The following is a 21,692-nucleotide window of genomic DNA, read 5'->3' as shown; positions in this document are numbered from 1 at the left end:
ATTTTATGGTTTTCAGTGCAATTGTAAATGAGATCAATTCCTTGATTTCCTGCTGCTTCATTATTGGCATATAGAAATGCAACCAAATTCTATATCTTGATTTTATATCCTGAGACTTTCCTGAATTCCTGTATCAGTCCTAGAAGTTTTTTGGTGGAGTCTTTTGGATTTTCCACGGAGAGTATCATGTCTGTGAGGAGGGTAAGTTTGACCCCTCCTTGCCAGTTTATACACCTTGTATTTCTTTTTGTTGTCTGATTGTTGAGGCTAGGACTTCTGACAGTATGTTGAATTATAGTGGTGAGAGTGGACATCCCTGTTGTGTTCCTGACCTTAGGGGGAAATCTCTCTTTTTTCCCCACTGAAGAGGATATTAGCTGTGGGACTTTTGTATCTGGACATTATGATGTTGAGGCATGATCCTTCTATCCCTCCTTTCATGAGGGTTGTTTTTTTTTTTTTTTTTTCATGAAGAAAGGATGCCGTATTTTGTCAAATGCTTTTTCTGCATCTATTGAGAGGATCATGTGGTTCTTACCCTTTCGTTTATCAATGTGATGTATCCCATCAGTTGATTTGCAGACACTGAATCAGTTGTGCATCCCAAAAATAAATCCCACCTCATTGTGGTAAGTACTTCTTTTTATGTATTGTTGGATCTGGTTTGCTAATTTTTGTTGAGAATTTTTGCATCCAGGTTCATCAGGAAAATTGGTCTGTAGTTTTCCTTTCTAGTGGGGTCTTTGTCCAATTTGGACTCAAGGCCATGCTGGCCTCATGGAATGAGTTTGGAAGTGTTCCTTCCATTTCTCTTCCCTTGACCTTATCTTGTTCTTTCATTTGGGATGCATTCCTCTTGTCTTGGTATTTTGGCTGAGTATGTGCCTTCTCTCTGTTACCAAACCTCATTGTGTTACCTGCCTATGAGTTGAATGGTTTTATGAAGAGGAGCTCATCCAATGTCCAGGGCCTGACACATCAGGGAGTGTCTGTGGTGTGTGTTGCATGCCCTGTTTTGTGTTCTGGCTGCAGTATCCTTCAGGCCAGTTGTATGGAAAGTGTATGGTCCTTGGCCAGAATGTGGTGAGTTTTATCTAGGTCTGCTCTGATCTGCTTGTTAAATAAGACTTGAAATGACTGCCACTAGAAGTGAAGCCCTGCAGAACTGTCTGGTCAATAGAGGTGGCGTGGTCATGGGCTTCACCTGGTCTTCTGGGGAAGGGGCCAGCTCCATTGGGACTGAGGCAACCTTGAATGACCCAGAAGGCCAGTCTCCCCAGAGCACAGGGAGGTGGGGCTTGGTCTGAGCAGGTTAGGCAGCCAGTGTGGGAATGGCCTTGTTTCTAGCAGGTGGCTCTGTGTTTATGCTGGGGGGCAGAGGAGGTAAATGGTGCCACCCAGCTCCTCTGGCCCAGCTCCTTTGTCCCCTCTTTGTGAACACTGCCTCTCAGGGATATTCTCCAAGGTGAATGTATAATCTCCCCACTGTGTGCACCAGGAGTTGTACAGATCACTGTTTCCATGCCATCTGCTTGCAAATAGTTTGCTGCCTTCTCTCCAGGAGTAGGCCAGTGTCCTCAGGGCTGTATCCCAGCCAAGCCTGCTAACCTTTGAAACTCCACATTCTTGGTGTGGATGGCTTGATTAAGTGTCTGACTCTTGATCCTGACTCAAATCATGACCTCATGGTCATGGGATTCTCTCTCTCCCTCTCTTCCCGCCCCTCCCTTGCATGTGCTCTCCTTATGTCTGTCTCAAAATAAATAAACTTAAAAAAAATTAGTGGCATGGAATACCTCATTTAGGTAAGATTGCCTCCCTGAGGGGAATGGCAGGAGTCTATCAGTTAAATTTCCAGCACTGACTAGGAAATTCTTTGTTGACTCATTAAAGGTTACATTCCTGCAGGAATGAAACTAGGTTTGGTGACATGGGGCCTTAACGTAAGTAACTCCATGATGGGCCTGTGATTTTTCTTAACATTCCAAACCCAAATTTTTACACATCCATTTTTTATTAAAGATATAGCCCTAAATAATATTTTAGCCATCTACTGCCAGCCCGATTTTTCATATCCTGTGAAACTATGACCATCTCCTAATCATAGATGAAGATCAACTCTGTGGCTCTAAGATCTTTGTGAGTCTAAGTTACTGATGGACTTTTGAAGTCTTTGACCCAGGGACCCCCAGCCAGGCTGCTAAGCCATCACTTAGGCACAGAAGCACCCTTTCCAAGTCACCCCTTCCTAAAGCGTTGTCTTTCCCTCTTGTACTTCTGGGTCTTACCCTTTGGCAAGTCACATATCCTCATGCAAACCTGTCAAAGTGGCCCAGAGAAAGCTGCTTGCCTGTGACTGCCACTTCATGGTCACATCTTTTCCTTCTGAAACCACTTGAAATCCCTATCATTCTTCCAGTCTTTGAAAATCTCTTTGATTTGGAAATATTTTATTCTGTTGTATTCCTGCTAAAAATATGCATGAAAATATTAAAGCAAGGATTCTTTAGAATAAGTGAGCCAGTCACAATGATTCATCTGGCCGTTTGTACATTTTTTTTTTTAATGTTCAGGCATGATGTGAAGCACATCCTGTAAAATCTGAGTATCATTCATTATCTAGGATAACCACCTTTATGGAAAGCCATTAGATGACATGCTTCTTCAAGATCAGAAAAACACTTAATTTACATACCACAGAATACAGTGGTATATACATATGTTATTACCTTAAAATATGTAAAGTAGATGTTTCTATGAATTGTATATCATTGTGCATTTGGTTTTCCATAACATGAATGCTATTATTTAAATTAAACGATAGTAAGAACAACAAGAAGAGGTACATGTCAATCACTAGTAACTAATACTAGAACTAGTTATATGATATTATGTGTTGAAAAAATAAAACCATGATTACTAATAATCTTTTCATTCATGATGGGTTTCTAGTTACCAAAAAAATTGGGAAGATGTCCACAGACATCAGATTGTTTTCTGACTATTGATGTCCATGAGTTGGTACATTATCACAATCAATATCCCGAAGAGATATGGTAGTATTAACTAAAGTTTATATGTTAACTCAGATTTCTTCAGTTTTAACCTCTTCTGTTCCAGACTCCTCCTAGCTGGCACATTACATTCAGTCATTCTGTCTCCTTAGGCTCCACCTGGTCATGATGATTTTTAGATTTTCCATATTTTTCATAATCTGCAAAGTTTTGAGGGTACTTTTGTACAATGTATTTTGTAGCATGATCCTTGGTTGGGATATGTCTAATGTTTGTTCAAATGCTTAGGCCAGAGTTACTGTGTTTTGGAGCAGAAGATCCAGAGACATAACGCCATCCATAATTATCACTTCACATAAAGGTTGTTTACTCTGAAGATTGGGGTCTTTTGTGTTTCCATATGAATTTTAGGACTGTTCTAGTTCTGTGAAAAATGCTGTTGGTATCTTGATGGAGATTGCACTAATTGTGTCAATTGCTTTGGGAAGTATAGACATTTTCACAATATTTGTACTTGCGATCCATGAGCATGGAATGTCCTTCTGTTTCTTTGTGTCATCTTGAATTTCTTTCATCACTGTTTTACACTTTTCAGAGTATAGGTCGCTCACCACTTTGGTTAGATTTATTCATAGATATCTTATTATTTGGTGTGCAACTGTAAATGGGACTGTTTTCTTAATATCTCTTTATACTGCTTCATTATTGTTGTCTAGAAATGCAACAGATTTCTGTACAATGATTTTGTATCCTGTGACATTGCTGAATTCATTTATCAGTTCTAGCAGTTATTGGGTGGACTCTTTAGGGTTTTCTATATATAGTATCATGTAGTCTGCAAAATGTGAAAGTTTCACTTCTTGCAGATTTGGATTTGTTTTGTTTTGTTTTTTTGTCTGATTGTTGTGGCTTGGACTTCCAGTACTATGTTTACGAAAAGTCGTGAGTAAACATCCTTGTCTTCTTCCTGACCTTAGAAGAAAAGCTCTCAGATTTTCCCCATTAAGGTTGATGTTAACCGCATAGATAACCCTTTATTACGTTGATGTATGTTCCCTGTAAACCTAGTTTAGGGGGTTATAATCATGAAAGGATGTTGTACTTTGTCACATGCTTTTTTCTGTATGTATTGATAATGACCGTATGTTTTTTTTTTCTTATATGTTTATTCATTTTTGAAAGACAGAGACAGAATGTGAGTGGGGTAGGGGCAGAGAGAGAGGGAGACAAAGAAGCAGGCTCCAGGCTCTGAACTGTCAGCAGAGAGCCTAATGCAGGGCCTGAACCATATGGTCATGACTTGAGCCAATCAAGAAATGAGCCACCCAGGAGCCCAGATCATATGGTTCTTATCCTTTCTCCCAGTGATGTAATGCATCACAGTGATTGATTTGTGAATATGGAACCACCTTGCAGCTTGGGAACAAATCCACTTAATTGTGGCGAATGATTTCTTGAAGGTATTTTTGAATTTGGTTGGTAGTATTTGATTGAGAATTCTTGCATCCATGTTCGTCAAGGATATTGGCCTGGAGTTCTCTTTTCTAGTGGACTCTTTATCTGGTTTTGGTATCAGGGTAATGCTGGCCTCATAGAATGAATTTGGTAGTTTTCCATCCTTTTTTATATTTTGGAATAGCTTAGAAGATGAGGTCTTAACCTTGTTTTAACTGTTTGGTAGAATTTACCTGTGAAGTCATCTGGTCCTAGACTTTAGATTGTTGAGAGTTTTTTGATTAGTGACTCAATTTCTTTGCTGGCTATTGTTCTGTTCATGTTTTCCATTTCTGTGTCAGTTGATGTAACTTATATGTGTCCAGGAATTTACCTGTTTGTTGTAAATTGTCCAAATTTTTTACTTACAAGTTTTCATAATATTATCTTATGATTGTGTTTCTGACGTGTTGGTTGTGATTTCTCCTCTCTGATTTATGATTTTATTTGAGTCCTTTCTCTTTTTTTTCTTCTGATACAAGTATTGCTACCCTGGGTTTCTTTTGACATTCATTTACATTTCTTGACATCCTCTCATTTTTATTCTGTAGGTGTCTTGCAGTCTAAAATGGGTCATTTGTAGGCAGCATATAAATGTGTTTTGTGTTTTCAAACATTTTTACACCCTATGTCTTTTTATTACAGCATTCATTACAGCATTCACATGCAAAGTAATTATTGATTTGTATCTATGTATTGCCATTTTGTTACCTGTTTTGTTGTGGTTTCTAGTGATTTTCTCTATCCTTTCTTGTCTTTCTCTTTCATGCTTTGCTGATTTACTTTACTGATGTATTTTGATTTCTTTCTCCTTATTCTTTGCTTATTTATGAGTGGTTTTTGATGTATGGTGACCATTAAGTTTTTACATAATTTCTTTATGTTTAGCCATTTATATTAAGTTGATGGTCATTTACCTTTGAACCCATTATTTTCTTCTCCCTATATTTTGGTACATGAGTTCCTTGACTGATTTTTTACAGAAATATTCATTTTTACTGGATTTGTATTTTCTACCTCCCTGTTGTCACTTTTGTTCTCTCCTTTCCACTCAAAGAGTCCCTCTTAGTATTTCTGGCTGGATTGGTTTAGTGGTACAAACTCCTTTAGTTTTTGTTTGGGAAACTCTATGTCTCCTTCTATTCTGAATGATAGCCTTGCTGGATAGAGTGTTCTTGGCTGCTGATTTTTCCATTCAGCGCTTTGAATATGTCATGTCACTTCCTTCTGTCTTTCCAAGATTCTGTTGACAAATCTGTAGCTGTCTTTGGTGGCTGGGGGCAATGCACCCAGGGGCTCAAGGCTGTGCACAGAGTGTGTCAGTGGCTGGGACATGTGGGTGGGTGACACAGATGAGGGTAGCCAGGGGTGCACAGCATGCAGTGGTAGCTCTGCCTGCAGCTGGCCAGACAGGGTGCCCATGCGGTTTTAACAGAGTTTGCCCTGAGCCCAGTGCTGAGGCCAGCAGGCTTGGAGTGGGTGAGTCCACCAGAGGACTGGCACATGGCTAGTATGTTAGGTAGCAAGTGTCTGTGCAGCTCCACTCCCTGGTATGTGCTTCTGGTCTTATTCCTGGACGGGGGGTGGGGGTGGGGGTGGGGGGGAGAGGCAGGAATGGTGCCTGTAAGCTCCCTCATTGTTGGAGAAGTCCCCTAACGACTCAGAAGTCAGCATGAACAGGTCTGTCTCCTGTTGCCTTGACATTGTGTAAAATGCTACGTTTACGTTGTCTCTCTACGCTGGCAGGGACCTGGCTATCACTCATCCACTGGATCACCCGGCGCTGGGTCATCTGACCTCCAAAGCTCCAGGATCCAAACTCAAGGGAATTCAGCCCCTCTGGGTTTTGAAGCCGAATGTTCTGGGGATTCGTCTTGCCTGTGTGAGCTCCCTGGTGTGACGGCTCACGTTCTCTGCCTGTCTGCGGGCAGCTGCCCTCCACCTTTCTGACCTTCCTAACCTTTCAGGTACAGCTTCTATTTAGTTGTGGAGTTTGTTCTGCCAGTCTTTGGATCGCTCTCTGGTTCATGGACTTGGATGTGGATGTTTTGCAGTTGAAAACATGGGACAGGGTGAGCTCAGGGTCCTCTTACTCTGCTATTATTAATTTTTTAAATGTCTTCATCTTTTGGATTTTTGAGACATGGTCAGACACACTCCTATCACCCATGCACTCAGGATTAGAAAGGAACTTTCCCACATTTGCTTCTAGTATTTTATGTTTTGAAACTCTCTTTAATGATGTATAATATACATATAACAAATAGCCTCTAGTTAAAGGGTATGATTTGATGAGACTTGATCTCATAGCTACAGCACCATGAAGTCATATGGTTTCTCTCTAAACCTTAAATCATGATTCCTTTGTGTCTAAGTTAATGTTGCTTTTGAAGTACGGACTATATTTTTTTTTATGTTTTCAGATATTGCCCAGGTGTCTGAATGCCTGCACGGGGGTACCTCCTTTTCTGATAGCCTGTATTCCTGTTAAGTATTGCAGTCGGTCTAGCTTTGGACTTTATCCCGTATTGTATCTTTCACTATGTTTACTTAATTTTGTTGCAGTATGATGATGTTGCGGTATGAGTGATGAGGGATTCATAATTGGATTGATTTTCACTAAATGGCACGAGCTGCAGTTCCAATTATGACAGAAAGCATGGGTTTCCTGTGTTAGGTACTCAAGAGCAGGGCAGATATCCTGGGCACTTGAGCTGAGAATGTCACTCTTTTCGCTCGTACTCTTCCCTTCCCTTGGAGACAAGAATCCCCTTTTGTTCACACAGAAATGTAGGTGAAGTCAGCAGAGAAACGTACCTTCTCTTCTCTCCCCTTTGTCTCTCAGACTCCCTGTCGCTACCTTCTGCCTGTCCCTTTCTCTGACTCAATCCCCCAGGTCCCCTGCTCCAATCCAGCCATGATCAGGGTGTCCTCCAGCTCCTGGCCTCTGCTCCGGCCATCCCTCAGTGAGGAAACTGCAAGAGCATTATGTAGTTCACGGGTCTGATCAAGAAATCTCTGTTCCTCGGAGCCCTCCTACACATGGCACTGTCTGTGGAGACCTGGCACCCTGGGCAAGGGTTTGACTCCATGTGTGGCCTCCTCACTCCTCTCCCACAGTCACTGCTGGTCCCTCATCCTTCCCCACCATTAGAACTCCACCATTTCCCAGGGACAGATACCTATCTATTTGACCCCAAGGCACCAGGAAGCCAGTGAATATTTCTAAAATAAATGAGCATAAGCACCCCATCAATCTAGATATAGGAAGTTCCCATCACCCCAGAAAACTCCCTCGGGCTCCCCTGCACAAAGGGTGATCTTGCTTCTATCCTCTATCACCACCATTTCTGGTAACACTTTGTTACCTGTGTGTACAGGAACCCCACTGTGTGCACTCGATGGGGAGTGAGAGTAGATGGTCCTAGAAGCAGACGCTGACACAGAGATAGAACGATGAAAGGTGGGTTAGTGGACAGTAGGAACGACAAAGTGGAGGGGACAGGATGGGCAGGGAAAGCATTCAGGCAGATCTGACACCTGCTTAAAATGTATATGTAATCACCATAGAATGTCTCCGTGCACAGTCCTCTTCAAATTTCAGAATAGTTGTCCTATAAGGCAAAGAGATTTTGGTTTATTTCCCTCTGATCTTATGTTTTCCTACATGCATTCTGTCTTCTGTAGTTTATCAGTGGCTGTGGCCTCAGATGAACACTTTAGAGTGTGGCTGCATCTGTGAGATTGTATGTAATGGAAAATGATTGTCTTCAGATCCAGATCTATGAATGTACACATTCTCATAATTATCTCTTCTTTCTTTGTCTGGTAGGGCCCGAATTTTAATAGAAAAATGAGGGACCTTGTCTCATTGTTTAAAACGGCGATTCCCAGTCCCTGGGCTGACATGTTAACAGTCTTAGTTTAATGAGCTTCTGTGACCATCGTTTTTTGATGATCACTGTGTGGAGATATCTTAATTGAAACTGTGAGAAGGGTGAATGGACACTTCCCAGACATTTTGCAGATGCTTTATGTATTTAATGTCTTCTTTTCATAATGTTCTTAGAAACAAATATTACCCCTGTTTTCACAGATAACACAGCTGAGGCTCTGTGTAGGTCCCACTGAGAACTGGTATTAGGGCTGAGACAGCAGGAACACAGGCAAAGCCTCAGGATATTGTGAGAGAAGCTTGAGGAGATGCAAAGCTGTAATCAGGTTGATGCAGGGATGGCTTCTGGCCAACCCTGAATTATAGGTTGACCCACTAAGAGTTTGACTCAGGCTGAAGGCCAATGCGGGCCCTCAGCTGATCTAGATCCTGTCTCCACTTTTAGTCTCACTGAGGGATATGAACTTGGGCATACAAGCATTTCCATAAGACCAAGTTAAATTTCCCATGTCTCCAGGGCATTTTCCCCCCACAAATATCCAGAACCTTCAGAAAACCCAGGGTGACAACAGCCTTTTTAGATGATTACCTAGGTGCACTTTGATGAAAATGACATTTCGGAGATGAACACTGCATTGTGCACTGAGAGTGATCGCACATAGCAGCTCCGTGTGAACCTCACACTCCCTGCTCAGGCTGTGGTCAGGAATGGCCTCCAACTGCATCTCACTGACCCCAGCACCCTCTGCACTTCCTCAAACTCTGCTTACTGTCCTCAACTTCCCTTCTATTCCTGTGTAATACAAGTTTCCCCTATTTCTGCACTGGATCCTTCACTGGTGTTTCCATTATGGTGATCACAAGGTCTGTGTCACTTAATGCATGTCCCTCTTTCACATAGGACACCTGATGCTCTAAAAGTTAGGGGTGCACCTCATTCTTTATAGAACCCAAAGCATTGTGCCTCCAAAATATGCACCAGTGCTGCTGATACATCTGCTTTTGTGTAGAAAATCCTCTTTCATTTTGACAAGAAAGATGTATATAGCTCACTGTATTACAGGGAAATGACACTGCCCATTGTATGTGTGCCCTGAGAAACTTGAGATATGCTACAGTGTCCTCAGGCAGGTTGTAGTTGGATTGCCAAGACTCACAACCATCTCTACATCATTACCACGAAGTCAGTCATGAAGAAGATGAATATACTTTACCAGTCAATCATCCAGTTCAGGTCATCTTAGCAAATAGAGTAGGTGGAAGAGAGGGAGGTGGCCTATAGCCCATGACTGGTAGTGAAGGGTGGTCCATGGGATAGAGCCTGCAAGGCGATCCTGGGAAAGGAACAGGCCCTCTTGCATACATAATGGCCTGCAGAACAGAAATAAAAGCTGTGTTCACAGGATAGAACAAAGCACCAACATCAGCAAAGAGCAGAAACCCAAAGAAGCAGTGCTCATAACCTGCCAGCTTCCTGGCCACCATGTTCCAAGAGGGCAGCATCAGTGCCAAAATCTCTACCCATACTTTGGGTTCCACTTACAGCTTTGGGATGGGGAACGGATGTTATGGATAAACTAGTGTCTCCACGTGTCGGGAAATGTAGAAACATCAAGGGCTCTATTGCTAGATTAGTAGACTTAATGCCAAATTAACAACGTAGCATATTCCAGATAGGAAGACATCTATGTCCAGGATCACCCTCTACCTCTCATCACCCTCCACCACAGAGGCTGCTTATTTATATGTGAAGAACTACAGAATGAGAAGGAATGACAATCCCAGTCTCCACACATGGAATCATAGCCCTCGTGGCTCAAAGCTCTGCCTCTAAGCCCTTGCCTGTGCCCAATCTACTTCTCTCTCAACAGTGGGGTCTCCTCCTCTCTGGAAGTGCTATCCATGGGCACAGAGACACATGGGGAGGTGGGGATCCTGAGATCCTACAGAGGACCTGGATAAGCATGCTCTTAGAGAAACAGGTAACCTATACATGTTAGTTGGGTTCAGCTAATTTATTTGAATTCAGAGGTATTCCTCAGCTTAAGTACAGTACATTTTGCAGGGTAATTGTGTCCTCTGGAAAAGTGAGCTGAAATTCTAAATGACAAAATTAACACAAATGCACTTTGATTTCTGGCGTATGTTTCTATGTTTTAGCTGTACCTGTGACACAGGACACAAGAGAATGTGCTCATGTGAACACAAGTGAAGGACATGGTGGGGACTTGCCACACAGGTAATTTTGGATTTTTTCTCTTCACAACTTAAGTTTCAGGGCATGTTTTCTATGACAAATATGTCACCTCTTATAGTTTACAGTATTTATACCCACGGCACACTTGAAGGAATTTTGGACAGCACATTTACCAAAAAAAAGGTGGAATGCTGACGGGTATGAAATGTACTTCATCTAAGACCATTCTAAATGACGCATACAAAAATATAAGTTGGAGTGAAGGCAGTTTTCATTTTCAAACTGTAAGGATACCCACAGATTTTTCTGAACACGTGAAAACCCTTGATAGAAAGAAACAGGAGAGGAAGAAACAGCAAAAGCAATGATTTCACACTGAGAAGATCTGGAAAGAATGAGGCAAGGTAGGAGACTTCCAAGTGGAGTGTGGTGTCATCCTCCTTGATTTATTCCGGGAACACGTTGGAAAAGCCCTATGGTCCTCACCCTTAAGCACACTTAGCTTCTAAAGGTACCACAAAGAGATGCCAGGTGGAAAACAGGGAAGCCCGTAGACTCAGGGGTAAAGGTTGTGCATTTGGGGGGAAAAAAAGACAGCACCCATACCATACGGCACTCAAACCAGAGACAGTGGCAGGAGAGTGTGCTGCACAGAAAGATGCGGCTCTCTGGAAAGACGTAGAACTGAAAATGCCACAGCATTTACCTTATGCTTCTTGGCAGTTTTGGTAGAGCCAGTGTTGATGTCACTCTTGGGAGTGACACCTGCTTCTGGATCTGCTAAAGGCCCTAGAAGGGATGGAGGTTTATTTTGATTTGAGTAGACTGTTTAGAGATCAAAAACAAAAACAAAGAAAACCCTCCCTTCATTCTTGTGACAACTTAAACTCTTTGCCCCAGTCAGATCCCAAATCAGATGCAGAGGGTGTCCCACATGCCTCAGGTGATCCCCGAGGAACTTGAAGAACCATCCCTTATAACCTAATGAAGACTCCTAAAAGCCCTGATTCAGATGTATTCCTCACTCATCGAACAACTATAGATGGCTGGGGGCACAACTAGATGGACATACGTTACGTTGTGCCTCATGCCTCACAGATCCCAGCACGTGGACTGTGTATAGGGAGGGCATCACTGCTGAACCGCTCTGTCTGCTTTTCTGTACACGGCCCCATTCCTTCCCCACAAGAGACGCCTGTACCAACATATGGTGGGGGAAATGACAAAGATGATATGTTGAGCATGAGAAACTTGAGGAATGTGGTAGTGGAAACAGACACATTCCCCTTGTATCACAATGGTCTGTGGCACTGCTCCTGCACCTTGGCCAAAGGCCTAACACCAACAAAAATAAGATGAGTGTGTTTTACAAGTCACCTTCTAGTGCTCAGATCATCTTACCAAGTGTTGCAGGTGGAGGGGTTTGGGGTGGCCCCAGGGCCACCAAGGCTCAGGAGGTGGATGTGCCTAATAGTCCATGGGGGCGGGGCACCTCTAGGGTAGGGCATGCAAAATCATCCAGTTAACAGAGGAGGTCCCCAGGATCCAGACTGCCCTGCAGAACAGAAGTGACAGCTACATTCATATGCCAGACAAGAGAACAAATATCAAAACCAGAGAAGAATGTGTTCACACCTGCCACCTTCTCTGCCACCAGGATCCAAGAGAGTAGCATCAGTACCTGAAAGCTCCATCCCTGCCACTGGACACCACCTACAGCTTGGGGTAGTAGATGCAAGAGGTTAACCTACTGCCACCACTCATCACTGCCCATGTCTGCAGAAGTAAAATGGCAAGGGTCCTGTCCTAGAGGGTTAACAGAAGTAATTACAGTCTAATGAAGTAGCACTCTCTGGACAGGCAGCCATCGATGTCCAGGTTCACCCTGCATCCCTCCTCTACGGCGACTCCAGATGCTCTGTTTTGGTATGTTAAGAACACAAAAAAATGAGTGGGAATAAATGGCTCATATTCTGCTCATGGAATCATAGCCACTCCTGGCGAAAAGTTCTGCAGCTGGACCCTCACCTTGCCTCCTCTGCTTCTCTCCCTGAGAAAGGAGTCTTCCTTCCTGAAGTGTTGTCAAAGGCCTCTGAGACCTCTGGGGAGTGGAGGATGCCTGGAATCTTGCAGGGGAATGAGAGTCTCCTGTGACAAATAAGTTACTTATGAATGTCTACAAAGCTCAGATGTGTTCATCTTAATTCATAGGGAATTCTGATTTTAAGCATACTACAGGACACAGAGTAATTATGCCCAACAGAAAAAAGAGGTAGAAATTCACATAACCGATTTAAAGCAAGTGTTTTGGTATAAAACTCCTGGTATGTGTCATGAGACTGTAGCAGCTCTAACAGTGACTGGGGACACAACCAGAAACTGCTCATATAAACATAATTGAAGGACACAGTGTTCAAACTATTTTTACCTAAGGTATAGCTGGAAGGATTCCAGACAACTCATTTACCAACAAATATGGGAAGGTGATGCGTGATGACACTGACTTTATCTAAGACCACTCTAAATGGTACAGGGCACAAAATATAAAGTTGGAGTCATGATGTCGTTTTGCACTTTTGAATTTTAAACAATATGGCAGACTTTCTAACAGGTTCATCTCCTAGCCAGAATCAAGAAAGGAAGACACAGCAGCCACACTGTTCCCACAGAGGTGAGGTCTGGAAGGGGTCACCCAGCCCAGGAGGCTTCTGTTTGGAGTGTGGGGTCATCCTCCTCTCATTATTTCCTGAACCACATGGAAAAACCTTAAGGTACTCAGTCTCTAAGCACTTTTCACCTCTAAACTTGCCACAGAAAGCTGACAGACTAAAAAGTGAGAAGTCTGTGGGCTCCTGGGTTATGGGTGTGCATTTGGAAAACAAAGAACAAACAGACACAGAACAAGACAAGGCCGGGAGAGTGTGCTGTACAGAAAGATGAGGGTTTCCCGAAAGAGTTACAACTGAGAATGGCCCTAGTGTTTACTTTGTCCTCATCTGCATTCTTGGTATAGTCAGAGCTGCTGTAATTCACAGAGGTTTCAGCAGTTTCTGGATCTACTAAAGATCCTAGAAGGGACGGAGGTTTTTTCTGCTTTTAGAGGACTGTGTGGAATGAAAACAATCTCTCATCTCATTCCTCAAATATCTTTTTTTTTTAAATTTTTTTTTCAACGTTTATTTATTTTTGGGACAGAGAGAGACAGAGCATGAACGGGGGAGGGGCAGAGAGAGAGGGAGACACAGAATCGGAAACAGGCTCCAGGCTCTGAGCCATCAGCCCAGAGCCCGACGCGGGGCTCGAACTCACGGACCGCGAGATCGTGACCTGGCTGAAGTCGGACGCCTAACCGACTGCGCCACCCAGGCGCCCCTCATTCCTCAAATATCTTAAACTTTTCCCTACACTCAGGTCCCTGACCAGAGGCAGAGGGTATCCCACATGCCTCAGGCGACTGACTCTTGATTTTGGCTCAGGTCATGATCTCATAGCTTGTGAATTTGAGCCCAGCATTGGGTTCCTCACTGACACTGTGGTGCCTGCGTGTGATTCTCTCTTTGTGCCTCTTACTCTATGCCTCCCAGACTCTCTCTCTCAAAATAAACTTAAAAAAAAAAAAAAGAATAAAATTGAGAATACTGCTTTGGTGTATATCCTCAATGGATCTCAAGAAGGGTGCGTTTCTTCAGACTTAAGGCAAATTGTTCAATCTCTCAGCTTATCTACAAGCTGCCTTCCACATGAGAGCAGTTATTATATAACGAAAGGCTAATTTTACACTATTGAGAAAAGGAAAACTATGAGAAGTTAACAGTGAAGCTGCAGAGTTGCACTGATACCATCAGAGGACTAAGCTAAGCTCTATGGAACTTGAATTGAGGGATGTAGGGCTACAGTTCCCAAAAACAAACAAAAATAAAGACCCTTAAAATAGTGAATAAATGACCTTCTTCTCAAATAAAGTCTTCACATTGAGTCCGGGTGGATGGGGCCCATGTCCTGTCATCCTTTCCAGGCTCTTCAGACAGGGGGATGCTAGAGGAGGTGGGAGGGTCACAGAGGAGGGGCATGAGCTCCACCAGTCACAGGGACAAGTGCCTCATTGCCTGCAGCACCAGAGGAGAACACCCTTCTGTCACCCATTCAGACCACCTGCCATCCTTAGTGCTTGTGATTCTTTCCAGACCACACGATGATCACACACAGGAACAGGCTGCACAGCAGAAATTAGACTGCGGCACATCACAACATGCTCCTTACCTCTCCTTGGAGGGTTCTGCGTCTCTGGTCTTGCAGCCATTGGTTTCTGCCTCCTGTATCCCTCAGGCAGCCTCTTTGCTTCCATCCTGTCCAGTCTTGGATACAGAAAAATAATGGACTTATATAAGAGTTGCAACACCACGTCGTCTTCTAGACAACAAACAGTGCACGCATCATCCCTGGAAACACCCATAAAAATGCAAGTCAAATGACCACACCTGTATTTCAAGTAAGCGACCTCCCTGCCCTACTCCGCCATCTCCCTATCCCAGATCTGAGTCTTGATCTGGGGGAGAAACGACACATCCACCTTCAGTCGTGCCAGACTGTGCACCAAAGAAAGAGGAGGAGACAAGAAAACACTTACCTAGTTGTCCTGAGCATTCTTCTCATGAGCTGCGATCTGAAAAAGCCAACAATGAAAAGCCCGTGGTTAGGGATTCCAAGGGCTGCTACACTCACCCGCATGAGGTGCTAAGGGTTCAGTTTGTCAGGCAGAGCTCAGGTTACCTGGTATCTAAAGGTGAGCTCTGCCTGCTGCAGCTGTTCCCATGTTTGTTCAATTTGTTGCCTGTGAGTTACAATTGCTCTTGTCAGATAAGACCCAATATTGGGTATGATTTTAAATAATCTGCCGACATTCCCAACAACCTCATATCTGTCCCTTGATACAATTTATTCTTACACATGAAACACTTTTCACATGATTATAAATGTACAGTAGGATCAAAGCTATTGTTACATCCTTACCTTACTCATTATTCCATGCCCATAGGGCTCAGAGTTCATAGAATTCCTTCCCATTTTCAATCTTTCCCTAATTCATCATGTGACAAGTGTCTTTCAGATAAAGCTCTATTCTTCTTTAACTTATATCCTCACCAGGATGCAAAAACGAGGGCCATGGAATGGCACTACCATGTTGATGGTTATGATTCATTGTACAACACACTGCTCTCCTATAGATTATGACAACTGACACCACCCCCAAGGAATGTTGGCATGGACAAAGTTTCTTACATAGTCTGGCTATTGCTTGAGATCTGCAAATGTTTAAAAACCTAATTGTTTTGTTCTTTCTAAAACTTACCTTTTTTATCTGTTAATACTCTATGGATATGATCTCTGAATTTTTGTTTATATTACTAAGTTGAGTCTAAACATTGTAAAAAGGTTAAAAAAAATGAACAGAGGTTTCATGAGCTGCTGGTAATTAGTAGCCGAACTCACTTGTACTTATGTCTTTCGTAGCTGTTTTCCTTTTTTATTAATGTTCATTTTTGAGAGAGACAATGAATGGGGGAGGGACAGAGAGAGAGATAACAGAATCCGAAGCAGGCTCCAGGCTCGGAGCTGTCAGTACAGACCCTGACACGGGGCTCGAACTCATGGACTGTGAAATTATGACCTGAGCTGAAGTCAGACGCTTAACCGACTGAGCCCCCCAGGAGCCCTTTCTGTAGCTATTTTCAAATTTTACCTGCAGCTGCCAGCTGATTCTTCTTTGCCATCAGTTCACACTATCATTTGCAGTTTCCTAAGATGGGAAAGATATATACAGTCAGGACCAAGATCCAGAAATTCTCCCTTTTTACCTCCCAGCACTCTTGAAGGCCTATGCAGATATCCCTTCCCCCACCTCTCCCATAAATGCACAGACTGACAACACAATCAGAGAAAGGAGGTGAGCACCCCATTTAAGTTAAAGAACATTCAACCTCTGTTGCCATGTCTCTGCTATCGGAACTGTCTTTCTAGTTCTCTTTTTCCTCTCCTTCATCATAAAGTCATCAAATAACATTGCACTTCGTGCCTTCCCAGAGTTGGTCTTTGTTTGAGATGGTGAAGACTCATTTCATCAGTGTGAAAAACCATGTCTGACCAACTGTACCCATTAGAATAAGGCAGGGGATCATCACTAGTCTTACACCTCCATGGGGAGCCCTGATTCTCAGTCCACAAGTTGTACCATGACACAATCACCCTGAAAGACGACCTCCCAGACTATGGCTTCACCAACATTGCAGCTCACTCCCAGACATCGCTAGAGTTCAGGACTCCAACCCCTGCCTCCACCTTTACATATCCTAGTGGAGAAAAAGGCCAATCGTAGAGGGGCAACATCTCCTGAAGTATAACCTGATATGAAATGTCACACAGTCTGGGTTTATTTCCAGGAAACAGATTTCAGATGGAAAAATCTCAACTTCATGGAGCCAATCTACTTTAACAAGACTGGTTCCATTGATAGTGAAGGCAGCAAAAGGCAATGCTTAGAAAGGCTGGTTTGTTGTGTTGCCCTCAGACTATTTTGTTTGTGGTGTTCATTTAAAGGCTTTCACATTGACACTTAATGTACTCAAGAATCACATGCAAAATTGAAATTCTCTTAGAAATGGACACAAAAGCATGAGACACAGAAAGGCACATGCATTTCCTTCTGGCCTCTCAGGCAGTCCTTCAGCAAATGGTTGCTGGAGTGGTTGTAATGTAGTGGCTCTGTTGTAAGGGGTTGAAGATAGAAAGGTGGTCAGGGCACTGTACTCACAGAAAGAGCTTACAAATTAAAAAACAAAAAACAAACAAAAAAAACCCCCAGAAGATGCCAGTGAGACAGAACAGACCCTAACCCCAGGTGTGGAAAGGACTAACATAAAGCTGAGTCTCCAGGGAAGAGAAGGAAGAGTTCACTTTCCAACATGAGTGAGGGACTCTAAAGTCCCTGATGTCCTGAGAACAAAAGGAAATACTGTACAAAGGAGAAAGCATGTGAGTGAATGCACCAAGTATTTAACAACCCCACGAAGACACACAAGACCAAGATAGGAAGGAAGCCCAGGACAAAGCCAGCCTGGCAGTTGGACCCAATCTTCCTAGGGCTCATCATTGATTTGGGGGGCATACATCTGAATGGCAAAGAAGCTGAACAACCTTATGGGCAAAGACTTAGAAGTAAACAAATGTAGTTCAGGGGTGGCCAGCAAAGATGAGCCCTAGTGAAGCTGCAGGCTTTGGTCAAGACTCAGAAAAGTTACATGTAAAACCTCAGGGGACAGGAAACAATTCGACTTTCTTAGGGGTTGGGCCTGCACTGAACAATCTCACTGGCCGAATGGATGCAGGGATTCAGTACAGCTGGTACCCCTACCCACTTTTCAGAAAGCAGTTTCTATTGTGTCTGTAGCAAGATAATTCAAATCCCCCCCCCCCCCAACACACACATTTTTGACCCATGTCTGGCCCTGAACAAAATGACCTAATTGCTGGATGACAAAACAGTGTGATGGGCTTGAAACCTATAGGACAATGTAGGTGTATCTACAGTGGATCCAGGTATCAACGTTACTGCTGGTACATTCCCTCTTTGGCCCCAAATTCATGACACAATGTGTGACAAGCACTTAGGGCAGAAAGGAAAATGCAGGTTACAGAAAGCAAGGTAGGAAGGGCAGGCACAATTCCACTGAATGCATTTGGCAAAATACTCTGGATCCAGTTCCAAAAGAAATATAATTATCTCTATTGGTTGCCACATTCTTTCTTACAATGCAGTACTTGTGACAGTTCTCACATGAATATCTTACTCTTCTGTAGCCACTTTTCTTTGTTCATAGAATTCTTCTAGGTGATATGCCTTCTCCTTCAGCTGTTTGACTTTTGCTTCCTTTGTTGCTTTCACAGTCCTCAATGCATTACACTTGTCTTCCAGGGCCTTTTTATTTTCTGTAAAAAAGAAAAAGGGGTTTTCTTTATAAAGGTGCACAAGACCTGAGTCTTGATTTTGGCGAGACAGAAAAAACGCAAGAACCTTGAAGGCATGAGGGTATTCTTTCCCTTTCCAATGCAGTCATTGCCATCATATGGAGATTTCTTCCCAACAGAAAATATACCTTCCAGTTGACAGTTATTGGACCTCAAGGCTCTTAGCTCCACATCCTCGAATTCAACATTTGAATCTTGTAGTTAAGACAGATATGAGAAAAGACTTTTACAGAAAACTGATCGCACAGCAATAAGATCATGCATTGCAATAAACAAAGACCTTGAGGCATAAATATAACTAGAAGACAAAGATGGTGGAAGATAGTTCACATCTAACAACTCATAAATGGCTTTCTTAGTGGTATACATATGTATGTATATGCATATGTGTGTGTGTGTATCCCCTCTCCCCCATTCATGTCAAGAATTCACTGTTCAGCCTTGAGAGAAAGAGACTACAGAGCACCTGGGTGGCTCCATCAGTTGAGCATCAGACTCTTGATTTTGGGTCAGGTCATGATTCTAGGATCATGCGATCCAGACCTGTGTTGGGCTGCAAACTGAGCGTGGATCCTGCTTAAGATTCTCTTTCCCTTTGCCCCTCTCCCACACTCACATGCCTTGTCTCACTAAAAAAAAAAAAAATAAAAAATGATTTAAAAATATTTTTTTTAAAAGGAAAGGATTATACACTTTGGCTATCACCCTTTCTCTCTCAACTATATTTGGGGATTTTGTACATATCTTGGAGGGCAGTGTTGAATGATGTGATAATTACCTAGTTGTGAAAACAAAAGGTAGTCCTTGAAATGGACTCCTAGTCCTTGAAACGGCAAAACTTATCTTGGTGCTCCTACTGAAATTCCAGCTCATTGTTCAGAAAGAGGTTTGGCTCCCAGAGGCCCACTCTCTACTGTGGTAAATGGCAAGCAAATATGTTGTGCTTACTTCACCCAATGAACAAAAAGCCTCCAAAGCCAAATTACAGTAAAACTCAGCAGCCAACTCTTACCACTTCCTGATTCTTCACATTCCTGTCTCTCTCTCGCTCTGAGTTTGCAAGGTAGCAAGTGCACTTTGAAGGGTGTCATTTAAAATTTCTTTCAAGTGGGTGCCTGGGTGGCTCAGTCGGTTAAGCATCTGACTTCAGCTCAGGTCGTCATTTTGTGGTTTATGAGTTTGAGCCCTGTGTCGGGTTCTTTGCTGAAAGTTCAGACCCTGGAGCCTGTTTTGGATTCTGTGTCTCCCCCTCTCTCTCTATCCCTTCTCCTGCTTGTGCTCTGTCTCTGTCTCTCAAAAAATTAATAAACACTAATATTTTTAATTTAATTAAAGTGCTCAACTATTTTGATGTTCTCCTTCAACAAAACGTGTTGAATGAGTAATAAGAATTCATTACTTTTACTTGTGTTTTTTAGAATGCAATCCAGGCAAAGAAGGGATTCTCACCTTCAATTTAAGAGCTTCATCAGAGAGAAACTTACTTTCTCTCTTAGTTTCCTGAAGACATTTCCTTAATTCATTGTTGTATAAAACACAAAAAGGAATCAGAATTAAAAAAAAAAAGCATAGTGCTAGATAAACCTACCTTCTAATGTGTGACTCCTTTCACAAATAAAGAGGTAGCTCTTTACATTTGTGAAGCTTGTCTTGAATTGGTACTGCTTATAGAACACATAGAATAGGTCAGTAGGATGATCTACTAGAGTGGAAGTAACCAAAATGAAATCACAAAAAATATTTGAAAGGGCCATGCTACCTTCTGTTCCCGAATGGATATTTCTTCAGGAAGTAAAGTTCTCTGTTTTCGTTCTTAAAAGTATTGATCTTCTCAGTTATTCTCTGTAAACTAACTAAAAAGAGAGAAAACATTTTCTAAGTTTGTTACCAAACCAGTGACATCGAATAATCCCAGTGTGTTAGCAGCACAGACACATGATCTGACAGGTGGGTGTAACTAACATTTTTGCTTTCCCGTTGTGCCTGATGGAATCAAGTTTTAGCAGAATTTTAAACCTAAGAAAACTTTATTTCAATGAGACTCGTATTTAAAATATTGTCCAAAATGGAGCAACACAATAAAATATCTTCTAATTTCTCTCCCATCTGGAAACACCCTTCTTGGAAAATTCAATCACTTCAAATACTTATGTCACCACCAGAGATGAAACAGAAAAATCAAATCCTATCAACTTACATTTCTCTCCTCCAGTTATTAAGGTACATACATAGGTCCCTGCAAATAAAGGAACAAACAAAAACAAAACCATCATTTAGTCTCGATTTGAGCTACTTACACCCCCAGGCGCTATTTGGAATATCAAGGAAAGCTCAAACTGCTGACTGATTAACTACTCAAAGGCCTTGGATGTCTTCCTGCTGCTCACAGATTGCTTTTCATGAACCCAAGCCTGGGGGCCCTGGAGGACAAGGTCTTTGGAATCAAACATATGGGTACAATCTCAGCTTTACACTTAGTGGCTGGAGGATCTGGATTAATGGCAATTCCTAGAAGACAAACTTTTTTCATTCCAACATGTGAACATTACCCTCCAACCTTACAGGAATATTATTCAACACAGGTGGATAACACATATAAGCTCTAGAACAGACTCCTCTAACAGGGATTAATTCTCTCATCTGACCATATAGTGCAAACTTCTCTTCTGTTGGCCTAGTGTGAGAGCTCTCATGCCCTGAGATCACTTTTCTCACCGCCACCACTGCTGCATTCAAAGGGATAAACACTAGCCTTGGAGGGTTTGCTAAGTGTCAGACAGCCACCCTGGCTCTCAACAGCACCACAGAATCACCACAGTCTACCCCCATTTGCAACAAATTCATTTCCACTCATGCTTTCCTGGCACAAATGGCTCCCTCCACTTCAGACTCAAAACCATGGTTTAAACTTCTCTTGTGACACACACCCTGCCTGGCAATATCTGGCTTCTTCTCTAAGCTTAGGCTTCTTGATAGACTCAAAAAGGGTTTTCTCATTGTGACATTTCAGCAAGAGCCAGGTCATGGCAAAGTACTCACTCCAAACCTCAGGCTCATATCATCACTTGTT

The 21,692-nt window shown here is 42.6% G+C and overlaps 1 long non-coding RNA gene across 13 annotated transcripts in view; it reads left to right on the top strand.

The window, feature by feature from the left end:
- The window catches only part of LOC121021843 (uncharacterized), a 55,849-nt gene extending 35,594 nt beyond the window's left edge, over window positions 1-20,255 (top strand). For 8 of the 13 annotated variants that reach the window (XR_005786711.1, XR_005786705.1, XR_005786707.1 and 5 more), the window contains 5 exons: window positions 10,275-10,385; window positions 10,564-10,642; window positions 10,719-13,371; window positions 14,785-15,089; window positions 20,041-20,255. This is a non-coding gene — a long non-coding RNA (uncharacterized LOC121021843). The remainder of the gene's footprint in view (window positions 1-10,274; window positions 10,386-10,563; window positions 10,643-10,718; window positions 13,372-14,784; window positions 15,090-20,040) is intronic. The other 5 variants (XR_005786709.1, XR_005786710.1, XR_005786700.1 and 2 more) reach the window with 5 other exon arrangements.
- Window positions 20,256-21,692: the final 1,437 nt, after the last annotated feature.

This window comes from Herpailurus yagouaroundi, unplaced genomic scaffold (assembly GCF_014898765.1).
Source record: "Herpailurus yagouaroundi ecotype Mexico unplaced genomic scaffold, PumYag 323, whole genome shotgun sequence".
Classification (NCBI taxonomy): domain Eukaryota; kingdom Metazoa; phylum Chordata; class Mammalia; order Carnivora; family Felidae; genus Herpailurus; species Herpailurus yagouaroundi.
The sequence above is the reverse complement of the archived record's forward strand: the minus strand, read 5'-3'. Positions and strand labels throughout refer to the sequence as shown.